The sequence below is a fragment of the Otolemur garnettii genome, unplaced genomic scaffold (assembly GCF_000181295.1).
Source record: "Otolemur garnettii isolate 467f Iridium unplaced genomic scaffold, OtoGar3 scaffold00086, whole genome shotgun sequence".
Lineage (NCBI taxonomy): Eukaryota > Metazoa > Chordata > Mammalia > Primates > Galagidae > Otolemur > Otolemur garnettii.
The window spans coordinates 1,291,460-1,306,490 of record NW_003852481.1 but is presented as its reverse complement, the minus strand read 5'-3'; the positions used below and the strand labels follow the sequence as shown (position 1 = coordinate 1,306,490).

At 36.9% G+C, this 15,031-nt stretch overlaps 1 non-coding gene across 1 annotated transcript; it reads right to left on the bottom strand.

Annotated features, from left to right (window-relative positions):
• Positions 1-14,264: 14,264 nt before the first annotated feature.
• On the bottom strand, positions 14,265-14,398 carry LOC111726922. Its single transcript, XR_002774586.1, has one exon. It is a non-coding gene; the product is annotated as a U11 spliceosomal RNA (small nuclear RNA).
• Between the last annotated feature and the right edge of the window lie 633 nt (positions 14,399-15,031).

Sequence of the window (15,031 nt, the reverse complement as noted above, 5' to 3'; positions counted from 1 at the left end):
GTCAAGACCAGATTTGACCTGTAGGAAATACTCAGAACTGAATTATACATATATCAGCATAATAAGTATCTACCAAAGTAAAACTGCCTAAAAGCTAAAGCTCAGAGCACATATAATAGTGCAAATAAAGCAATATTTAACAGGATAAGCAGAACAGCATCACACATTTCACTTGTATCAATCAACATGGTCTGAATGCCCCACTCAAGAGATACAGTTTGGCTAAATGGATGAAAAAATACAACCCGAGGATCTTCTGTCTCCAGGAAATACCTCTAACCCACAAGAACTCATATAGGCTCAAAGTGAAGGAATAGAAAAGATACTCCATGCAAATGGAAACCAAAAGAAAGCAGGTGCACCCATTCTCTTACCATGTAAAATTGACTTTAGATAACAATAATAAAGACAAAGATGGTCACTATATAAGAGTAAAGGGAACAATTCAACAAGAAGACATAACAATCCTAAATATTTATGTACGTACACATCCAGATTCATAAAGTAAACCCTACTAGATCTAAACAAAGGCATCAACGCCACAGCAATTAAGATTTGTCACCCCAACACTGAACAGATAATCCTAGCAGAAAATAAAAAGCACTGGACTTAAATGAGACTCTAGAACAAATGAGCCTAACAGACACATTTTACCCCCAAACTACTAAGCATACATTCTTCTCATTGGCATATGAAGCATTCTCCAAGATTGATCCTATCTTCGGTCACAAACCATGTCTTAACAGATTCAAAAAAAATAAAAATTATACTATGTATCTTGTCAGACCACAGTAGAATAAAACTAAAATCAGCTCCAAGAGAAATAGTCAATTCTACACAGTCATGGAAATTAAACAACCTGCTGCTAAGTGATTAACTTAAATAAAAAGATTCCTTTGAACTGAACAGCACAGGGGACACAAGTTAACAAAATCCATGAGATTCAGCAAAAGCAGTTCTACAGAGAAAGTTCATACCCTAAACACCTACATCAAAAAGACATCTCAAAGAACTAGAAAAGAAAGGATAAAACAAACCCATGAAAATGAAAAAATAACTAAGATCAGCGCAGAAATTGGTTCTGACAAAACAAACTTCATCTATGTATACAGTACTACGCCAACAAGAAGTGAAAAATATTGAGGAAACAAATGATTCACCCAGTGTTTTACTTCTACTCCCAGAAATTGTCCTGCAGAAAATACTCCAAATCTCCTGACCACAGCATGGTGTGTAATGTGTCCATATGCAGTTAGAGATTCACAGTCTGCATTTAATAAGTATCAAACAGAAACAGAAAAAAGCCCTGTCTAGTTTCTCAACAATGGTCATTTAATTAAATTTATGGTATAGCATGTGACAAATTATAATATCCTATATAGAGTTTAACAGCATGGAAAGATGTGGATGTATCTTAAGAGATATATGATCCTATTTTTTGTAAAATGAAATTTGCTTGCAAATAATGAATCTGAAAATAGGGGTGGATCCAGCTAGTGTACAACCTAAAATGTAGTTAAGAAAAGGATGGTTCAGTTTAGGAAAAAATAAGAAATTATGAATAAAAAATTACTAGAGTCCCAATCAGTACCTAGTTAAGGATCTATACACAAGCATCATTAGTTTCATATAAATTTGTCTTTGTCTTTGAAAATTTCTACCACAAAATTTTAACAAGTACTTATCTGGATAAGAGAATTATCAGTAATCTTTTAAAGTCACTCTATCCACCATTATTTCTGAACTTTCTGTAATAAACTAATTACTTATTTAATATAAAAAAAACTTTTTAAAAAGCCTTAATAAAGTAAAGTTTTTTAATCAGATGAAGGTGCAGATTACTTGTTTCACCTAGTCAAAGTAAAAGAATACTGATTTCAAATGTCAGACATAGCCCATCTAGACCAAATTCAGGCTTATCACAATAACTGTAAAGACTGCCTGAAAACAATATTAAGACAACAAGCAGTTAGAAATGACTGAATTTACATTCTGTAATGAGAACTCCATGGATTTCATACCATGGTAACTATACTAAATATGAAAATAATCAACAGATACAATGGTATAAAATGTATAAAATGGTATAAAATGGTCAGTTATCCTTTTTGTGACTTTTTATCACCCTCTGTTTGGAATCACAAAGTCCTATTAATTCCACCTCTTAAAAAAAACAATCTAAACTATTTCTCCCACTCCCACTGCTCTAGTCCAAATCATCATTAGCTTGGCTGGGGCTACTGCAATAGCCTGTCAATGGTCTCTGCTCCCACTCAGCCCCCATACTCTATCACGGTTCATTCCTCACATGGCAGGAAGAGTCATCTTTGAGAAACAAAATCCAGCTTGTATTTCCCCTGCTTTAAAATCTGTTAGTTGTTTCCCAATGCACTTGTAACGAAAAGGAAATATAGTTCACAGAGGTCTCCTGCCTACCTCACCAATCTCATTTATTTTAATTCTTTTCTTGCTTATACTTTCCAGCCACAGTCATTTTCTTCCTGTAGCTTAAACAACAAGATTTCCTGTTTCAATGTCTTTGCACTTTCTTTTCTCTCCAACTAGGAAATTTAAATCCTAATTCTTCAATTTCTTGACATTCTTTACTCTGCAGGTTCTGCTCATTTATCATTGCCTCTTAAAAGCCTTCCACAACCACAATCCTAAAGCTGTGAGTCTACCCATAATCCCTCCCTACTTTCTAATGTAGCATCTAAAATATGAATGGAAACAGAAGCAAAAAAAAAGATCATAGGATCATCTCAACAGATAAAAAAAAAAAAGCATTCTACAAACTCCAGCGCCCTTTCATAATAAAAACCTTCAAAAAACTAAGCACAGAAGAAATACATCTCAAAATTATAAAATCCATGTATGAGAAACCCATGGCCAGCATCATACTGAATGGGAGAAAGTTGAAAGCATTCCCCCTAAGAACCATAACAAGAAGATAAGGGTGCCTACTGTCACCACTTCTATTCAATGTAGTGTTGGAAGTCCTAGCCAGAGCTATCAGACAAGAGAAAGAAATAAAGGCTATTCCAATTGGGAAAGAGAAGGTCAAACTGTCAGTTTTCATTGACAATATGATCTTATATCTAGAAAATCCCAAAGACTCCTAGAATTTATAAATAAATTCAGCAAAGTTTCAGGTTACAAAATCAATGTATACAAATCAGCAGCATTTCTATGTACCAATTAACAATCAAACTGAGAGTCAAAGTAAAAACTCAGTATCAGGGCCATGCCTGCTCACTGAGTAGGGTGCCGGCCCCACGTACCAGAGGTGGTGGGTTCAAACCTGACCCCAGCCAAAAACTGCAAAAAAAAAATAATAATAATACTCAGTATCATTTACAATAATTACAAAGAAAATAAAATACATAGGAATATACTTAACCAAGGATGTGAAAGATCTCTACCAAGAGAACTATGAAATACTAATGAAATAAATCACAGATGACACATATAAATGGTAAAACATCTCATGCTCATAGCTTGATAGAGTCAACATCTTAAAATGTCTGATTGCCAATGTGATTTACAGATTCAATGCAATACCCATTGAACTACTAATATCATATTTCATAAATCTTGAAAAAATAATTCTATGCTTTGTTTGAAACCAAAAAAGAGCTAAAAGAGCCAAAACAATTTTATGCAAAAAGAACAAATCGAAGTATAATGAAACATCACATTACCAGACTTCAAATTATATGCCACAAGGCCAAAGTAACCAAAGCAGCATGGTACTGGGACAAAAAGAAAGACATAAACAAATGGAACAAAACAGAGAACCCAGATAAAAAACCATCTACTCATAACCAACTGATCTTTACAAAGCAGACAAGAACATACACTGGGGAAAGGAAGCCCTGTTAAATTAATGGTGCTAAGAAAACTAGACAGATGCCAAAGACATGGTAGCAACAAAATAAATAAATAAATAGGACTTCAATTACAGATTTTTTTCTTCTTTATACGTTTGATGTATTGCATTTTCTAAAATTAACATGTACTTTTTCTAAGAAATTATTAATTTTAAAAAATCTATAGAATAGTAAAGAGAATTCATTTACTTTTTTTCTGAATAAATTCCCCTAAATTTTCAGAATAAACCACCCAAAGGTCCAGAACTTAACAATCTTCCATTCTCCTAGTGTGCTCCAATTCATTCAAGGCCCTGCTCAAATGTCACTTCATTGTGAAGTTTCCCCAGATCATCCAGGAATAGATGTCCCTTCCCTTATTTCCAGTAGCATCTCATAATGACTACTACTATAGCTCTTACCACACTATATAATAATAATTAGTTTATATTTTCTACATCAGTCAAGATTATAGCCTCATCATTGTATCCCCAGTACCTGGCATGGTATATGTACAATACTGAGAATATTTAAAGACTCAGATTTAGTTTCAAATAGATGAATATGGAAGGAATTTCTCCGTTTTCATAATAAACAAGAAAATCTAGAATTTGGAGACTATAGGGTATAAAGGATCTTAGAGACTATTCACCCCCATTACCAGCTTTGGCCTGGACATTTCTAGGAACAGAAACTTACTTTCTGATCCTCCAGAGGCCTCCTGTAATATCTACTCTTTCTTTTAAAAAATGAGGTCCATTATCTGAGAGGCAGCTTTTACAACTCCCCAACATGGACAAAATATCTCTAGTTACTTATATTCAAATATTCAAATGTATCTATCACGTGATGTGATAAATACTGTAATATGTAAGAGGACACAGTAATGACCAGAAGCAGAGACAATGCCTGTCCCTGGTACTTAGGGTCCAGTGTGTAAGACAGACGTGGAAACAAACAAACGAAAAATTGCAGTTGACACAGGAATATATTTGAATATGAGCAAGTTTCCCAGTTAACAATTTGAAGAATTTAGGGTAGTACTGGAAGTCTGGAAGATAATGAACCTAAGAATGATATGCTATCAATGTTTGCCTAAAAAGCAATGGAAAGCCACTGAATATTCTTGAATAATGAGGTGGCCTAATCAGAGACGAGCTTTGGGACAAACATTTGGCAGCAACTTGTAGGATAATCTGGAAAAATAAAACCTTAATTGGTGGGAAGTTTGCTTGTTAAACTTGGGTAAATGTCTGAATGAGAGATAATGAGGGTCTACAGTATTGTCACATAATTGGAGACAGACTATAATAATAATTAAGGAATTTTAAATCAGTAATGCATGAGCTATAGTTTGGAGAAAGCAAGTAGTTATAAATGAAGCCGAAATGTAAGTCCAAATGACTGAGAAAATGGTGATAATTCCTTTAATAACACTAAAATATCTGGGTTGAGTGGGAGATTGGCCTGGATTATGAAGAAAGATGCAAATAGGATAAGCTGGAAATGATGGCATGGAGTTTAGGAGAAAAATGAAGGCTGGAAAGGGATGGGAATGGAAGCCTTGAGAACAGATCCTCTTCCTGAGAGAGAAATTACAGAGATAAAAGACAAATTCGTGGCCTAGGACTTGGATAGAGTTCTCTAGAAATAGACCAAAGGGGAAAATAAGGCAGCAAAAGAGATTTAAGGGTATATTACTGAAGGTTTTCCAGATAAAAAGAACCAGTATGATACAGATGTAAATTAGATTTAGGTAAATATAGATAGATGATATACATATATGGGGGGGGGGGAGAGAGAGGGATACTATAAGAAATTGCTTTATGTGGTCATACCAACTAACAAGTACCACAATCTTCAGCCAGCAAGCTGGAGACATGAGAGAGAGAGTGCTGTGGTTTCAGTCCACATTCACAGCCTGGGGACCAGGAGAGCTGGCTCCAGTCTGAGTCTGAAGGCCTGAGACCCATGAGAGCCAATAGCATAAGTCCCAGCCCAAGTAAGAACAGGTAAAGACCAATATCCCAGTTCAAAGAGTCAGGCAGAAAGAGAGTGAAATTTCCCTTCTGCCTTTTTGTTTTATTCAGCCCCTCAATGGACTGGATAATGCCCACCCACACTGGGGAGAGCAGTCTACTTTAATTAGCCTTTATATTCAAATGCTAATCTCTGCCAGAAACACCCCCCATAGACATACCTCCCCTCCAAAAAATGTTCAACCAAATATCTGGGCATCCCATGGCCCAATCAAGTTGGCACATAAACTTCACAAGGGAAAACTTCTACAAAGTCACACTCTTCCCCTCCATTTAGAAGAACAAGCTGTTAACAAGGAAGGAAAGAAAGTTCAACATTAGTTTCTTTCATTATTCTTCTCTCTCTCCCATATTTATAAGGCACCTGTCATCACAGCACAGACTCACATGATACCCAGTTGCCATCATGTTGTAGTGGAAATGACCCATCTTCCCTGGTCAATCAAGAGAGGGGTCACTGGAAGTGGGTTCCATGTGCACTCGCCCAGCCAGTTCACAAGGCCAGATGGACACATTTCATTTAATATTGAGCATGGTGAAAATTCTCTGAACCACATTATATCAGATATTGCTTCTACAAACTCACAGGCAGTGTAATTTATCACTTCATTTTGTGTTTTCCACTGAGACCTAGTTTTATCTGAAGTTAAGTTCCCACAGTAAAAGGCACATCTAATTTGGTAATGCTAGGGCACTGTAGGCATGATTTTCATTGCAGCCTTTTATAAGGCATAAGTGAAAGACAGTAGCAGAACCCAATCTAAAATGCAGCCCCCTAAAAAAAAAAGAAAGAAAGAAAGAAAATTGGCTCAATCTAAAATGTGTTCATTTCAAGCAAAAATAAAACAGGAACTATAAGGTTAACTGCACCAAAAAACTTACTTTTTCATATAGCTTGAGTCACATAAATTAACAGTAGAGACAGTTTCATATATATACAACTTCCTGCATGTGTGCATACATGTGTAATATGCATGTGTACACACATATATACACAATCAGAATCAAAATAAGAAAAACAGCAGTCTTTCTAGAGAAGGATGGCCAATCCTAGCATTTTATACCTCAACAGCCACACATGCACACAGGCTCAAGCAGGCAACATGATCACAGGGGCCTTTCCTGGTTGGAACTAATCCACATAGTGCTTTTAGAAATAGAACAGAGAAACTACCAATGCAAGTACAGAAGCACACAAAATATATACACACACACAAGTGCTAGTGGGAAGGGGTCTTAAGGGACTGTGGTATTTGGCAAAAGGCCCCACAAAGAAACCTACAGACCAATAAACATTTCCGAGGCTGCCACGTTAGCCTAGATTTAGTTTCCATGGCAATAAATAGCAGAGCTCTGCTACTGCCTATCCTGAAGAGCAGGTCAGAAATGAGTAAAATCATTTAATGATAAAATGGAATCATCAAAGCCCATCACAATGGTACTCATCATTGTCAGAAATAACTATTTTCTGGAACTGTGGATTTTTATCCTGATTAAAAATGGAACAAACAGAGGATTTACAAAATCACCAAATAGCATGGTCATTTTATGCTAAACACCAACAAACCTAGGTAAATAACAAACAGATGATTTAGGGCCGACCCCCTCCATCACACCTGAATCCTGCCACCTTCCACAGTGCTTAGCAGGATCAGAAGGGCTGTGACAATGGGTCATCTTTGACCCAGTTCTTCAGAAAGTCATCATTTCCCTATAAAGAATGACCTAAGAGCCGCAGCACTTTTCCAACAAATACTTTTAACAAGAAGCACTTCTGACTCTCCCTGAGCTAGACCCAAAATTAAACGGCTGTGAGGATCAGACAACAGAGGCCTCGTGCATTCGCAGCTGGTAGATATTTTCCCAATGACCTGTGAGTCAAATTTAAGTTTTTCTACTTTTCTCTCAAGGATATAGCGAAGACGACTATATATTCACAAACACAGTTCTAGAACATTTCAGAAATCTCTCCTACCTTTTCTACAGAAAATATTTAACCCAAACATAACCACGTGTGCAAAGTAAGGCTGCGTTCTGTCACAGGCCGGAAAGAGGGTGAGGACTGACAGTTATCTGTCATTAACTATCATTCATTCCGCTTTCAATGATTCACTACACACCCGGTCTGCAGCAAGCGTGCTGTTAGACACTCGGTACACACATGGAAAATGTAAAGCCTTTCTCTCCAGAGCCTGCAGGTCAGCAGCAAGGCACACTTATAAGTCCATGATTATAATAATAACATCATGAGGGCCTCAAAGAGAAGTATGAATCTTTTACTGGCTTCTTGCTGCTGTAGGATAAAATCAGAACTGCTTCACGTGGCCTTTAAGGCCCTCCGGGATCTCTGGAGTCAAGGCCTTCTCTTAGTTCTAAGTCCCATCTCCCCACTGCCCGGACTGTCCACGGTCTGGTCATTATTGTTCTGAGCCCTCTCACCTCATTTTCTCACATCTTGTCCCCTCTGCCTGAAGTGGCCCACCTTAGGCCCAGGGCCCAAGTTAAAGATCACTTTCCAGAGCTAGTAGGTCCTGTGTCTACCTTCTCCAGACTGTTCAATCTCCCCCTATAATAATGTCACCCTTTAGAGGTATTAATCTTTATTTGTCTACCAAGCTCAGTGAAGGTTCTGGTCATTTTTTATTAATCCAAGTTATCTTATATCCCCCGTTATAAGCACTGGATCTGGCACATAATATTTTTGTAAAGAAGGAAATTACTAGGGGATAGCTGAGCACAAAAGAGCTGATTAGCATAACATGGCACAGCACTCAGCACAGAGTTGCTGCTGCAAAAAGCAATGCCAATTAAGACGTAGCCGTGTAACTAAACAGATCGTGACTGAATCTGAAAGCCATTACAGAACGCAGAAATTTCTGCAGTGAAAGATCTGTTCCCGGTTAACTTATTTTCTCCCCAGCAAAAGAGTATCTGAAACTTTTGATGGCTTGGTAAGAACTAAGGTAAAAAACACTAATTTAGACTTCAGGTATTTGAAATTCAGGGTAATGCATACAGCAGGCTGAAGTTGCTATGCTTTCTTGAATTATTATTACTAAGCAAATGGTGAAGAGAGTGACTTAAATAAGGCACATGAGCTGCATTCTGAGCTACAGCAGACAGAACACCCAACCACGAGGGAAAGAGCTGGTTCTTTTGCCAACACCACCATTTGCTAGGTCTCACGGACCTCGCCAAGTCACAACCTCCTCACCTGTAGGACGGGCAGGCCTGACTCCATGACCCCCACAGTACATCCCAGCCCAAGCCTTCCCCAAGTCTGTGAAAAACACAACCAACGGAATATAAATGATTAATAAGCTAATTATAATACTTTAGCTAATCAAGTCTCCAAGAACCTTTAATACAACAAACATGTCCTGAAGAGAGAAGTTACACTATTACTCTTGAAAATGAAAGTTGCATTACATAAATATTCTCTGGTATTCACCTGATCTCTCTTCACTAGTTCAGAGTAGGAAGTTTTGCTGAATTTAACAGCCGGAATAATTCATGTACCCTATAAAAATGGAGCAAAAAGCAAGGGAGTCTGCTCACAAACAGACTTCATTTCATCTCGGCATGTTTAGGGGCCCACGGGGAGAAACAGACACAATAGGATCAGTTCAGCAGCATCATAGGGGGAAAGCTCCTACTGTTCATCTCTTGACAAGAAATTGGTTCTCCAGGCTCAGTAGCTATAGCTCAGTGGCTAGGGCATCAGCCACATACACTGGAGCTGGCAGGTTCAAATCCAGCCTGGGCCTGCCAAATAACAATGACAAATACAACCAAAAAATAAAAATAGCTGGGGGTCATGGCGGGTGCCTGTAATACCAGCTACTTGGGAGGCTGAGGCAAGAGAATAGCTTAAGCCAAAGAGTTTGAGGTTGCTGTGAGCTGGGATGCTACAGCACTCTACAGAAGGCAACACAGTGAGACTTTGTCTCAAAAAAAAAAAAAGAAAGAAAGAAAGAAAGCAGTTCTCCATCAAATAATTCTTTAGCAAAACAGTCAATAGCTTTTAAAATTATTTACTAGGCAAGAAATGAATTTTAATAAAAACAAAGATAATGTTTGCCAAGATAAATCAAAATATTAACTACATCATCTCAAAAAATGAATGTTAACACCTGTTAAAATATAATCATGTAATAAAACTGCCTTAAGTTATGAGCAAAAAGAATAAATCAGCCAGTCAGTTGGCTAACTGAGATCATTGAATTTAAGTTATGAGGTCATTGACTTTTTGTTCTTATTTTTTCTATATCATTAGCATGGGAACACCAAATTCTCTCTGCTTTTTCCTCCTACTTTAATTACCCTCCAACATTTATCTCAGTTTCTAAAAACCATGTAAATTGAAAAATGTAAAATGGAAACATTTTAGGGAGACTATTTGCTTCATTCATTCGTTCACTCACAAAAACAGCATTATTTTATATCTGTGGTATAACAAGACCAGTTTGAAGTCCCAAGAGTGCTTTAAGTTTTAAATAGAAAAAGCAGGCCTTAGTTTTGAAATAATCATAAAACATTAAACAGATAAGGTATATTCATCAGTTAAAAATGAATTCCAACTGTAAATAAGAATTAGAGCATTCAATATAATTTTACATAAATGTGCTAAAAAATAAGACCATCTTTGGAGCAGTTACTCTTGGAGGTTGCCCTTGAAAAGATGACATGAGAACTAGACCTTAAATAATTGGCTGAGTTTATTGTGTCAGAAACTAAGGAAGTGCTCAAAGAAAAGAGGGAGGAGAACGCAGCAAGGGTACCGCAGCCAGCGCACGGGGGTTCTCCCCGGCCAAACCTGGAACAACGTTAGCACCAGAGAAAATTAAGTTCAGTAATAAATTATAAACAATTAAAAAAATAGGAATGCAAGAGTCTATACAAATAATAATTAGATAAGTAAATAATCAAAGAGTTATTTAGATATTAGATAAGTAAATAAATAACTTATGATTGTAGAATGATAAGTGCCAACTGGTATTTCATTCTCTCTTTGGTAGATTGAAGATGGTTAAACCAGGGCCTGCTTTTTCCTTTGTTTTTTGAAACAGAGTCTCATTTTCACACTGGGTAGAGTGCTATGACATCACAGCTCACAGCAACCTCAAACTTGGGCTCACGCAATCCTCTTGCTTCAGCCTCCCAAGTAGCTGGGACTATAGGTGCCCGCCACAATGCCCAGCTATTTTTTCTTATTTAGCAGGCCAGGCCAGGTTGGAACCCACCAGCCCTGGTGCATAACCACTGACTGGTGCCCTAACCACTGGTGGTGCCCTAACTACTGACCTATGGGTGCCCCCAGGGCCTGCTTTTTCTAACTAAAAAATATTAGATTCCCTTGGGGCCTTGAACAATTCTAATTATAAAATAAATGCCAAGTAATACTGATTTATGAATTAATAAGTAAATGAATAAATGATTTGATCGAATAGTCTCCCTAGAAAATTGTTTGTTTTACACTTATCAGTTTATATGTTGGTGCTGAGGTTGGAAAATCATCATTTCACAGCCGTTGTGGTGAGGACTGAATCAGGCAAAAATCCTCAATGGACATTAATTGAAGAAGAAAACTGATAAAGAAGAATGTATTTCCATATCTTTATACAAAATGCTTATTAGCTGCAAAGGAAAAAAATAAACAGTAATATACAATGGAGAAATTGGGCGACTCTTGAATGGATGATCCAAATTCACACCAATGAGGGACATTTGGGCATCATGTACCTCCAGATGCCGTAGGTGAGAAGGGCACAGCCTCGTCTGTGCAGTGTTCTAGCCAAAGCTACAGACCCGTATTCTAACCATGATTAGGGGAAACACCAGAAAAACACAAGGTGAGGAATGTTCTTTTTAAAAGCAAGGATGAGAACTACAGTCTTCAAAAATGTCACTGTCATACAAGACAAAGGAAAGCTATGGAGATGTTTCAGGTTAAAAGAGACACGACAACTGAATGTGATGTCTACCCTGAGGTTGAATCCCTACCAAAGGGAGAAATGCTAGAAAGGGCAGTGTTAAGTCAACTGACGAACCTGAGGTCTGAATGATGAATGGAAGTAGCAGGTCAGTCGCAGGTACAGAGAGAGGGAGACGAGAGGCACCACAGTGCGAGGGGCCTTCTGGAATGCTCTTTTTTTTTAATATTTTATTGGTAGTTACAAGTAGATATGCTGTACATATTTTTCTTGTATCTTAAAATTTTAAAGTTAAAAAAAAATGAACCCACAATGCCACTGATTTATATAAAGAAATTCCAATTTAGATTGATCTGTGCTGGTGACACAAAAGCTACCAAAACAAAGAGCAGGTGGGTCCCTGCTGGGTATTCTGAACACGGGAAAACTGAAAACATCTCCCTTGCCCCTGAACACTGCAACATCCTGAACTGGCCTCTCTGGTCCAACACAACTGGTCACCCTCTCCCACAGCAAAGTGTAGCCATAAATGTATTTTATCTACAGAATGTTGGTGACCTATGGGTGCAGATCAGAGATAGATAGACCTGTGGATTAGGTGCTCCTCTGGTGAGAAATATAGGGATAAGTTACTAAGGCAGCTGTTTTGTTGTTGCTGTTAAGACTTTCTACTGAATTATGGTAAACAACACAAATCACGAGTATTCTGCTCTATGAATTGACACGAGTTAACATAACCATTTATCTACCCGTTGAGTACAAACAAAAATATTACCAGAACACTTTCTTTTTGAAAACTGGACTCAGACTAACCATTATTCTGACTCCTAGCCCTAGCGATTAGTTTTGCCAGTTTCTGAATTTCATATAAACGAAATCATACAACGTGGATTGTGGTTTGACATCTTTCTCTCACTGTTCTTCATGAGTTCCATCCAATTGTTAAGTAGCAATAGTTTATTGATGCCTATTGCTATATTGCGCTTTTCTCCATTCTATCATTATTGAGCAATTTTCTGGTTTGAAGAAATTATGAATAATGCTGCTATGAAAATTCTTGCACATATTTTTGGTATACAAGGGTATGCTTGGTTGCTGAATATAAAGATAGGAATAGAGTTTTCAGGTCATAGGCTATCGTATGTTTAGCTTTCACAGATAGTGCCAAATAGTTTTCTTAAATTATTGGTCTCAATTTAGAATCACACCACAGCGTCTGACAGTTCCAAATGTTCTCCATCTTCTCTAATCCTTAGCCAGTCCTTTTCATTTTAGTTCTTTGCATAGGTATTAGTGGGATTTTAACCTTAACATTTTAATTCAATTGCAACTTAAATTCCCTTTTAAGTAACTTTGGTTGAGCACCTTTTCCTAACATTCTTGGCTGCTTGGGTTTCTTCCTGTGCTTGTTCACGCCTTCTGCCCATTTTCTTTTGGTATAACTCTCTGTCATGGATTCCTATGATTTTGCTATGTAGTCATTTAAGCCATTGTTGAGTATATGCACTGTAAGTATCTTCCCTTGTTTTGTGGCTTATTTAACTCTCCTAGTGGTTTCTTTTTATAATTAGAAATTAGTACTTTTATTAACATCCAATTTGCCAATCATTCCTTTAGGTAAAGTGCTGATTTTAAGAATTGGTGTGTATCAAACGGTTGCAAAGACATCAAGTTTTCTTTTAAGAGATTTACTGTTATGTCTTTTCATTTGCTGTGAAGTCAGGGGTCAGGATTGGGTTTTTTCCCCTAAGTAACAGTACAATTTGTTGATAAGTCATCCTTTCTACAGAGCAAGTCAGTATTGTCATAAATGAAGCAACAATATAAGGCCAGGATTGCTTCTGGACTTCAATTCTATTTCAGTGGTTTATTTTCTTGCCCATGTGTAAACACCACATTGTCTTAAGAACTACTAGAATCAAAATAATTCTAGTTTCCCAACTTTGTTCAACTTCTTCAACATTGTCGCTATTGTTGGCCCTTTCCATCTCTGTATAAATTTGAAGATTTGACTTGTCAGTTTCCAGTAATAAGGTAAATACATAAATAACTTACTAGGGTGTTTTATAATAATTGAGACAAATCTATAGGTCAGTTTAAGGGAGTTATAACAGTTATAACACAATCACAACATGGAACATTCCCATCTCTGAACAACCTATGTATCCTAACACGTATTTAATTCTTTAGTTTCTTTCAATGTTGTGCATTTTTCTGTGTAGATTTACAAATATTTTTATAGGCTTATTCCTAGGTGTTTGATGTTTAAATTTTATTATTTATATATTTAATTTTCTAGATATTTGTTGCAGATAAAGACTAAAATTGATTTTTGCATATTTATCATCTATCAAGTTAACTAGTTAAATTTACTTATTAGTTCTATTAGTTTGCATGTAGATTTTTTTTTCTTTCTTTTTTTTCTGGGTGCTGGGACCAATGATCACCAGCTGCCCAGGTACCAAAAAATTATGCTTCCAAAATCTCTTGATGTCGATTCTGCACGAAGAGCAGTTGAGCTGCCCCACGTGTGCCACTCACGACAGAAGCCTCTTTTGCCTGTAGATTTTTAATCATATCATCTACGAATAATAATTTAATTTTTTTCCAGTCCTTATCCCTTTTACTATACACTTCATTCCCTCCTGCATTTCCACGTTTCCATCAGGGAACATGTTTTTCTGCACGAAGGATTTCTTTTACTTCAGGTCTGCTAGCAACAATTGTCTCAGGTATTGTTTTGTCTGCAAATATATTTATTTCACCTTCTGAATTTTTACTTTTTGCTGAAGCACAATACACATATATAAAACTACATATATAATTTTACAGCTGGATGAATTTTCGCAAACTGAACTAACCACCACTTGAAGTAATCACACTGATGTGACTCCTCCCCCAATACCCTCATATCTAACAGCTTAGTTTTCTCTGTTTGAACTTGGTATAAAGAATATACATATGTACTTGTCTTGGCTTCTGTTATTTATTATACTTATGGATGAATCTATACTGTTGTATATAATGTACTTCGTCCTCATTGCATTTAATCTCTCTTTGACTATATTTGGATAGTTTTCAGGTTCTGACTCTTTTACTAGATACGTTTAATTATATGCATGTTTTTTGGTGGGCAAAAGCAGTCATCTCTCTCCATCGGCTATATGCTTTACAGTGGAGTTACTGGATC